Genomic DNA, 8552 nt, shown 5'->3' with positions numbered 1-8552 from the left:
GGATCACCAATGTCATTAGGATTCATACGACATGAATGTGTTTACAAAATGTCATGGCAATCCATTAAACAGCTGTTGAGTCTGAAAGTGGTGGACCGACTGTCAGACGGTTGACATTACCGTCCCCCACAAACAAACTCAAGACACTGCGGGCACTGAACATCTAACAGATGTAACCGTCTCCATTAGTGACAGAAGGACTTATTCCTTAAAAGTGAGTGTTGCTTCACCACTGAGCGAGAGATCAGGTCAGGCACAGTCATGGCTTATGTGTTTTTCCACTCATGGGTGTCATCAGACCCCACCTTGGCTGCTCAGTGGCGTTTTTAACCAGGACACACACACACACACACACACACACACACACACACACACACACACACACGGTGGTGAGTCAGTGGCACGGTTCAGGTGTGTTTTTTGGGGGTCTGGAGTTCAGCCCTTTGGTCTGGCTATTAGGAGACACTGAAGTCATAACACTCAGTATTTCCATTGTCTGATGTTGTGTTACTGGAGTGATGCAGAGCTTGTGTGAGTGGTTCCCCAAATACTCTGGCAGAGCATTAGTCGCATTAGTCACAGCTGCTGACATGTACGCAGTTGAAAAGCAGTAATACTTAAAGGGATACTTCACCGATTAGCATTGAAGTGCCCATATTATGAAAAAATCACTTTTTCTGGGATTTGAGGTGTTATTTTGTGTCTCTGGTGCTTCCACATGCATACAAACTTTGAAAAAACAAACATCTATGCTGTTTTGAGTGAGATACTGGTTTCTGAATGTGTCCTGCCTTCAGTCTCCGAGTGAGCTGTTCAAAATCTGCACGGCTTTCTACGTCACTAGCCGAGACGAGGGGCCTAGGGGGCTAACCGTTAGCATGCTAGCGCTAGCATGCTAGCTCGTTCTCAATGGCAAAACACTGCTAAAACACACACAAATTCACCCTAATCTACAAAATGAATTGTATAGAACTACTTACATGTACCTGTTCTGCAGATATTCCACACAAAGTTGGAAGTGCGCCCTTTTTAGAAGAAGTCTCCCGGCTAATCCTGCCTTGTACAGGCCGAAGTTGCAGAAACACCTAGCTAGCTCATGTAATCCTTACCTAGCTACTGCGCATGTGCGACTGACAACAAAGATCTTACAGAAGTTGCAAGGTCTCACTCTGTAGCTAAAACAGAGACCTGACAGAGGGTGAAAAGAGGATCTGCAGCAATGTGCAGTGCAACAAAAATATGGTGTTTTTTGAAAATTAAACCATGTAAACCTATTCTGATACAATCTCAAATTCCAATTATGAACCTGAAAATGAGCATAATATGGCCACTTTAAGCTTTGTATCAGTAGAAACCCAGTAATATTTTCGAATGACCCTGCTTCCCTCCCTCATGTCCCCCTGAGACAAGATTTCTCTGTGTGTCTGGAAAAAAGCCTCTGATGATGCAAAAATCGTCCTTTAGCGTCATTGGAGGCATTTTTGCCCAGTCTATGGACTACAGCCAGCTAGTTCCGCATGTTTTCAACCCGCCCATAGGGGGTGGGACTGTCACTGGCCGATGCTAGCCGAGCGGAGCCGAGTGTCAGCCACCTTGAAGCTTCGCTAAATAGGCTCTGTCTTTTCAGCAGAAAACTTTTACAACAATTATGTGCATTCAAACTACCGCACATGTGTACCACGGAGAATATGCAGGAAACTTTATTACAGACGGAATACACGACACACTACGCAAGATTCACCTGCTACGGAGACCAGCACCTCAGCCAGCGGTGTTGCTCGATGCCGCTAACCGGGTAAAGGGGCATCCAAAGCGGTATGCGGAAAAGCCAAGGGGGTAAGCTTCTCCTCAGACCGCGAACCTCCTATGGCGCCATTTTGATGCTACCAAGCCATCACCTCCCGTTAGCATTCCATTGACTGCCATTCATTTTGGAGCCACTTTGACAGCAAATAACTTTACATCTGAAGCGTTTAAAGACTCTATTTGTCCATTGTTTATTTCTAAAGAAACACAACAATATATAAAAGGCTCCATTACCTTGTACCTCACGTTATGGCTCCGTAGCAGACGTTTTTTGTAAAAATAGGCTAACGATTGTGTCATAACCACCCGACTTACTGTCGCATAGTAAAGGAATTACCGTATAGTACAGGAGAAGCGCACAGGCAGTTTCGTCTCACATTAGCTGTTTAAGTGTAATTACTAATGTTAACTAGCACTTTAGTTAGCAATAATTAGCCTATGCCTATGTTATCTCCTTACATATACCTACGCTCTCCATCTCTGCAATATTGATTGAGATTTCTCTTGGCACAGCTACCAGAAGACTTTCAGACTTTCAGACACATTGCTCACGGCACATTTATGTCGTCTCTCTCAGTTGGAGGCTGTGCAGTAACGTCACCGGAAAAGTGCTTCTAATGGCCTTCACTGGTCTCCGTCCAGAGCAACGAGATCTGTTGGTCCATTATATATATGTCAATGGGAAAAGCGGGACGAGGGCGGGAGTTCCAGCTAGGTGGAAAGCTAACGCTAGCTGGCCACCTGTGCCATCCATCCTGCTTGCAAGTGTCTGCTCATTAGACAACAAACTGGACTACATCCAACTTCAACGAAACTCCCAATGCGAGTTCAGAGACTGCTGTGTTTTTGTTTTTGTGTAAACATGGCTGAACAACAGTGTACCGGACTATCCAGCTACCAGGCCTGCTAGCCTTCCGAGCAGATAGAGATGCTGCCACCGGATAAAACTCGTGGAGGTGGGTGTTAACACGGACTGGTGCAGAAATGGGGTGCTTGTATCCAACCAACTGCTCACCGCTGGTGGAGTTTGTGTCTGTTAAATGCCGACCATTCTAGCTACATTCCACACAAATTCAGGGCTGTGTTTATACTCTGTGTTTACACACAATGCAATGTGTTAGCTGAACTTCACGGAGCATATAATGTGTGTGCACTAAATGTAGCCTGTTTCATATGTCGTTTTTATATAATGTCGTTTTTATATATTTTAAATGTGTAACACCACTTGAGCCACGGTGAAACGTTTCATGTATATGGTTGAAATGACAATAAAACACAATAGACTCGACTCAGTTGACTGCCTCACTGTCTAGTCTGTAAGCGGTAGGCGTGGCTTGGGGTTGGCCTCGTAGTGAAGTGCATTCTGGGATTTGGTGTCTTTCATCCACATCAATCACACATTTTCTGGCTTTTCTCGGCCTAGAAGGCACCAATTTCTGAAAATAATTCACATTTCTACTACATAAGTGACCCAATTTAATCTTTCCAGCGGTGAAATATCCCTTTAATATTGGAATGACCAGCTCCACATCTGAACAGATTATTGGTGTAATAATATTGACAATGAAATACCATATTGGCAATTAAATTAAATACAATTTTATTTATAGTGTGATTGTGAAATCAAAACAGATGTTATCCTACCACACTTTCAATTAAATCTAAAAATGTCACTTGACAACATGAAACTCATGTGCTCATTGATGAACCTGTCAGCATATTTTTTAGGATATAATATAAATAAAGGTTAGCCTGGTCTTAGTCTAGTTTACAGTTTGATTGTGTGCATGTGTGGTTATTTTGTGATTCAGTGCCAGGATGTCAAAACCCTGCATCAGCACTTCCTCTCCTATCCATGAACGAGGGGTTTTTCCCTAAAAATGGTAGGGAAAATAAACCAAATCAACAAGCATTAAAACAGGAACATTATATCCAATGTGGCAACTACAGTAAGGACTGTGGGCACCAATATGCCTGTCTTCGTTGTTTATACCTAAAACAGCTGCTCTGCTGAGTGCACCGCATGTTATTCAAGACAAAGCTGGATTACATGGTGCTTTTCACTAATAACACAATAATCACTTGTCCACATATGGTAATTGACTGCATGTTCACTCCGTCTGCTGTTGAGTCTGAGTTGGACTTTGTCCTCAAACAAAATCCCTGACGGAGCTTAGAAAGGTAAACTGATCTTGTTCCCTGAATAAGAATGCATTATAAAACAACCACAGCGAAACAAGAGCTCCCAGTCCAACTCTCACACTGTAAATCAAATAATTGTGTTCACCAATTCACAAAGTATAACATTCCCCTTACCCTGCACTTCTGACTGTCATCTACCATCATACCCAAGAACCCATCGTTCAAAGTGGTGGCATGCAAATCAGTCATATGTTATAAGTAGGCCCTTTCATAGGTAAAAAGCCATAAACCAAATAGGTAAAATGTCTCAACTTCAAGCCTTAATTTGTCCAAAAAGCTCCCATTCACATCTCCTTTCCTTTTTATCTTGGGTTTCACCTGTGGATGCAGGGGACAGTGGTGTCCTTGTTTCATTCTAATTATGGTCCTCACCTCAAAAGTTCCCCCCTGGGAACTTCCCTCCTCCCCCCATAATGGGCCTAAAGACACACTAAGACTGACTCATTAAGTGTCAAGGAAAATTAAGACAAGCCAGAGCTGTCTGAGAGGACGCTGAAGTCTCACTGGAGACGCTCTCTGTCAATTGTGTTATCTTCTTTGGCATGTGGAAGTGTCTCCACAGGCCTGTTGACTGCTGAAAGACAAATGAGCTCATCAAGATGCTAGACCCTGAGCAGAGTTTTAGTGTTGCTGCCCCAGACATAAGTCCAGGGTCACCTTTGGGTGAGGAGTTTTATTTAAAACAAATTTAGCTTAGAATAGGTTACTGAAAAAGCTGATCCATGATATCTGCTGACAAATATAGCCTGTACAAAATGTTTCAAGTTATACTGTTTCTGAGCCATCTCCTAAGACAAATGAGGTTATAAGGGTGCATCTCAAAACACATGTCTCAGCAGCCTTTTCTTTTTTCATTCTTTGGCAACAAGTCCAGTAATTAGGGAGGCTAACCACATCTTTATTTACTCTGTTCTGATAGATTTTTTTTTTTACATCCATTTCTTTTTCCAATAAAGCCTTTCATCACTTTGCACATTGATAAGAAATGGATGGCTAGATGTACCAGCTCGATATGGATCAGTATCACAAATGGATCAGATAAGCACAAACAAAGCATTTTCCTCAGAAGGATAATTATACAGTCATATAATACTTCCTCCTCCTCTGCATCCTCTTACACATTGCTGCAGCAATGAATGATTCTGCATGAGTAGGACTTTCCTTCTGCCACTTCAAATTGGCTTAAATGTCAACAGAGGGGAAAGAAGACAATTCCCCATACTAAAGGTCAGCTCAATCAAGCATGTTTAAATTTCAGTGAAACACACAAAGCCTATTCTTTGTGTGCTGGGGATGGTAATTTAGTGGTGGGGTTCTGCCCTCCTGTGGTCAGCACAGCAACTCTCAAGGTGTCTCAGAGGTACAATAATTTTCCTGTTCAGTGGTTTCTGTACACTGTCAATTATCTCTGGAGACAAAGAACCTTTGGTTTGCTTTAAAATGTTCCCTTTATTTTGAGTTATTCAGTTCGTCAGCACATTTTGACATGTCACAGTTAGAAAAGGTGTAAATAATACAATTATTGATGGCTGAATTCTCTCAAAGCGGCTTCAGTTTCAGGTTCCTGGTATTGTGCATGCTGGCTCACTGTCACACTGTACTGGCTAACAGGGTACTTGAATAGAACATTAATGTTATTAATAACACCTGTGCTATTCCTATGAAAAGTTAAAAAATCTGCTCTGAAACAGGCCGACAGTATGTTGCCGTGGAATAAACATGTAGCCAGTGTGGTATATTACCAAATCTACTGGGACATTCTTTCATATATTAAAAGTCTGATGGAAATAGTCACAAGACAAGTAATCAGAAGATGATTAAGTAACCATGGAAATAGATACGAATAGATTCGTTTGAAACCGTTTGAATCCCTGGAGTGTTTGGTCAGATAGTCCGGTTTGTTTGGGCTGGTGTGAAAGCTCATCCGAACTCTGGTGCTGATCAAACAAATAAACTCTGGTCCGCTTAAAAACGGGGGTCTCGGTTCGCTTCCAAGTGAACTAGAGTTCGGTTCACTTCAGGTGAGAACACGATCCAACCCAACTACAGGAAGTGAACCAAAAACAGAGCATTTACTAGGCTGCAATTTCAACTTGCACTTAATTTACAGATTTATATATGATTTAAGGGATGATCATTTTCAGATCCATAAGCTGTTCTGAGCACACATCGCTGGCCATCTGTGTGACATTATCATCTCTCTCTCCTTCACTCGCTGTCTGTCATGTGCTCATTGTTTGCCTTCTTCACCAATATTAGAAACACTAAAGCAGAACCAGAAAACCCAAGACGTTATAAATTTGGTGTTGTTCCATTATTTCTGACACCAGAAGCTCGCCAGGAAATATTCTGTAACTGCTTTAGTTGTCTTATTGTTGCCAGCCAGTTACAGCAATTATAGTGAGTAACAAGTGAAGACAATGTGCAAGAGTGTGCTCACTAATGGTAGCATCTGAAATTGTATTAGCTCTTCAGATTTCTTTCTAAATACTCACTTTACTCAGACAAGATACATCTTGGCTTGCATGTAAGCATTGCTTAAAATAAATAATTAAAATCTGCCCATAATATGGATAATAGATTTCCTCCAGTTGAGAGGGAAGCTTGGATAATTTTGTTCATTATGAACACTGGCGAAGCATGAAACCACACACAGAGGAGCATGCAAGAGCTGCTCTTTCAACTACAGCCAACACATGTCCACAGAGGTTTGTATTTCCCTCAGCACTCTACAGTATTTTCCACCCTAAACATGTTTCTGCCCACCTACTGTAATTATTGAAACAAAACTGTTGATTATTTTAATTTGCAGGCTGTTTGTATATTGGTGACCTGATCCAAATTCTGATTGGTCGCATTTAACAAAAAGTTTCCATTATGTAATACGTACACCATGATGGAGTGTGTAAGGATTTTGAGGAGATTATGTCGCAGTGACTGTTACAGAAAAGTTTATTTGCCAATATTTTTAATTTCAAACACCATCGTTCTGAATTAACACTTTGGACTTGGTATAAATAAAACTGTGTGGTGTCCCAGTCAATCAAATGAAGGTAAATTAAAGTGATAAATGACTTCCATGGTTTGTGGTGGTTGTTCAGTGAGGCCAGGATATCAATTAGGCTTTTAGACTGATGCAATATGTTCATACATATTCACTCAGATTTGAACAGAAAAGATCCCCAGCATGTTCAGCAGCACAAAAGGTTCCATCTCTGTCATTTACACTTCATCTGCTGTATTATTAATAATACAAAGCATAGAGTTTATTCACTTAAAGCTCCACTTATCAGCATTTTTCTAATAAGCAAAAATGAAATGACTACGTGAAAGAGGTCGCACACAGTGATGAACCAACAGAAATTGTTTTGGATTTACTATCCACCAATTTACTGTACAGCTAAGTCTCACGTCTAGCAAGCTTAATACCCAGATACTTTTTTAGCTGTTAGGGTCCAAACCAGAGTCACGAGGAGAGAGAATATTGGACTTACATTCATCAGGTGTAACAACTTGTAACGCCATGATATGTCAGGGCTATGTGTCTTTCAGCATTGTTGTGGAATTCCTTTGCCCCTAAGTGGCAAAAAATCAATTTAATGCTGCTTTAATCACTAAAATGTACTTTGCAAAATGAGAGAGGGAATTTTTATTTCAGAATTTAAAAATGATTATAGCCATAACTTTAGCTTGACAGATATTTATGAGGATTTGGATATAACAGTACTTCATGGCATCATTATAAGTTGTAGATGTAGACAAAATAGATTAGCCAATGTACATTATAGAAACTAGAAAGCTTGACTTGTTTCTCTGTTATAGCCCCTAAACATCACCAGGTAATGATGATGATGAACAAATGATGGTTAGGTTGGGGACTTGTTCCAGTATATAAGAAGCAAAAATCAGAGTAAGGACTTAATATTTTTGGTCCCTTAATATTGATAAATTATACAATATCACTTCAAGTTTCATATTATTTTGAGTTTGAAATGTATCTGTTAAGAAACAGCTACTGCACAACACTAAAATATATGTAAACTATAACTGTGTCTTTGCTACAGTGTTAAATATACTGAAAATATGAGGCCACTGTTAAACAAAAAGTTAAAGTCAACTTGCATGGGGGATTTTATTGCGACACAGTAAACACAGCTAATGCATCATTTTTGAAAACAAGGTTGGGGAAAATGTAAAAAACAACTTTATCAATTTGACAGGACCCTACGCACATCCAAGGGGTCTTGAAGTAATCAAGAAACACATGATGTCTTGATTCACACCAAATCAGAGCATGCACTATCACGATGCAAATCATGCTGTTCAACATCATGACTTTCATCCCAGAGGTTTGCATTCCTTTATAAAGGCCTGTCCACGCCTTGCCTTAAACTTACTAGCCGGCTTCAGAAATGAGAAATGTATTCCTCATGGCCCCTGCTGTTTCATGATGTTCTGGCGGTTGGTTCACTCTACCCAATGTTTAGAGAAAACTTATATTACAATTGCCTGTTAGTCATAGTTACCAATACACTACATTCTGT

Source organism: Sander vitreus, chromosome 2, assembly GCF_031162955.1.
Source record: "Sander vitreus isolate 19-12246 chromosome 2, sanVit1, whole genome shotgun sequence".
Classification (NCBI taxonomy): Eukaryota; Metazoa; Chordata; class Actinopteri; order Perciformes; family Percidae; genus Sander; species Sander vitreus.
Note: the sequence above shows the minus strand (reverse complement) of the source record.